General features: G+C 42.8%; 1 non-coding gene across 1 annotated transcript; it reads right to left on the reverse strand.

The window, feature by feature from the left end:
• Window positions 1-1,378: 1,378 nt before the first annotated feature.
• LOC129560552 (U6 spliceosomal RNA) lies at window positions 1,379-1,485 on the reverse strand. The gene has a single exon (XR_008686785.1). It is a non-coding gene; the product is annotated as a U6 spliceosomal RNA (small nuclear RNA).
• Window positions 1,486-1,963: the final 478 nt, after the last annotated feature.

Consider the following 1,963-nt stretch of genomic DNA (forward strand, 5'->3'; position numbering starts at 1 on the left):
TGCCCCGGGTTTACATAAGTTCCCCCTCCTGAACCCCCCTCCCACCTCCCTCCTCCCTTTATCCTCCCTCTGGGTCATCCCCGCATGCCAGCCCCGAGCATCCTATAACATGCATCGACCCTGAACTGGTGATTCGTTTCACATATGACAACATACGTGTTTCAATGCCATTCTCCCAAATCATCCCACCCTCACCCTCTCCCATAGAGTCCCAAAGACTGTTCTATACATCTGTGTCTCTTTTGCTGTCTCGTATACAGGGTTATCATTTGCATCTTTCTAAATTCCATATATATGTGTTAGTATACTGTATTGGTGTTTTTCTTTCTGGCTTACTTCACTCTGTATAATAGGCTCCAGTTTCATCCACCTCATTAGAACTGATTCAAATGTATTCTTTTTAATGGCTGAATAATACTCCATTGTGTATATGTACCAAAGCTTTCTTATCCATTCGTCTGCAGATGGACATCTAGGTTGCTTCCATGTCCTGGCTATTATAAACAGTGCTGCAATGAACATTGGAGTACACGTGTCTCTTTCAATTCTGGTTTCCTTGGTGTGTATGCCCAGGAGTGCGATTGCTGGATCACATGGCAGTTCTATTTCCAATTTTTTGAAGAATCTCCACACTGTTCTCCATAGTGGCTGTACTAGTTTGCATTCCCACCAACAGTGTAAGAGGGTTCCTTTCTTTCCACATCCTCTCCAGCATTTATTGCATGTAGACTTTTGGATAGCAGCCATTCTGACTGGTGTGAAATGGTATCTCATTGTGGTTTTGATTTGCATCTCTCTGATTATGAGGGATGTTGAGCATTTTTTCATGTGTTTGTTAGCCATCTTTATGTCTTCTTTGGAGAAATGTCTGTTTAGTTCTTTGGCCCATTTTTGGATTGGGTCATTTATTTTTCTGGAATTGAGCTGCAGGAGCTGCTTGTATAATTTGGAGATTAATCCTTTATCAGTTGCTTCATTTGCTATTATTTTCTCCCATTCTGAAGGCTGTCTTTTCACCTTACTTATAGTTTCCTTTGCTGTGCAGAAGCTTTTGATTTTAATTAGGTCCCATTTGTTTATTTTTGCTTTTATTTCCAATATTCTGGGAGGTGGGTCATGGAGGATCCTGCTGTGATTTATGTCGGAGAGTGTTTTGCCTACGTTTTCCTCTAGGAGTTTTATAGTTTCTGGTCTTACATTTAGCTCTCTAATCCATTTTGAGTTTATTTTGGTGTATGGTGTTAGGAAGTGTTCTAGTTTCATTCTTTTACAAGTGGCTGACCAGTTTTCCCAGCACCACTTGTTAAACAGACTGTCTTTTCTCCATTTTATATTCTTGCCTCCTTTGTCAAAGATGAGGTGTCCATAGATGCGTGGAAAAAATATGGAACGCTTCACGAATTTGCGTGTCATCCTTGCGCAGGGGCCATGCTAATCTTCTCTGTATCGTTCCAATTTTAGTATATGTGCTGCCGAAGCGAGCACCCTGTCCTCCTTGTGTATGCGGCGTGGAGAGTATGGAAAAGCTCCAGGTTTTGGCAGGAGAGTCCTGATGTGTTTGAAAAGCAAATGCTTTCTGTATTTCAAGATGAAAGCAGATTGAAGCTTGATATTTTTGCTCATCAAAAACTTGAAGTCAAGGCTTGGCTTGGTGGAGCATTAGAAGGTCACTGTTTTCTGTGATTGTCGATCTTGGGCCTGGAGTGTTGAAGTAGCCTGGCTTCCCTGGACTTCCTTCTGCTGCTTTGGGAACGGCCCACCAACAGGCCAGCTCCCCATCATCCAAAACACCCCTTGGGAGGCAGAAATTTGAAATCTGTTCCAAGTTGAAAGAGGCTCTCCCGTGATGGGTAGGCCCCGCTCTGTGACACTGTAACTAATTCTCTCAGTCGTGGCAATTCTCCAAATTCCTGGACATGATCAAGTGACCAAACAACTTCAGGTCAGCTTCAGGAGAAAGCTG

The sequence above is a fragment of the Moschus berezovskii genome, chromosome 16 (assembly GCF_049115385.1).
Source record: "Moschus berezovskii isolate FMDL1 chromosome 16, NW_MosBer_1.0, whole genome shotgun sequence".
NCBI lineage: Eukaryota > Metazoa > Chordata > Mammalia > Artiodactyla > Moschidae > Moschus > Moschus berezovskii.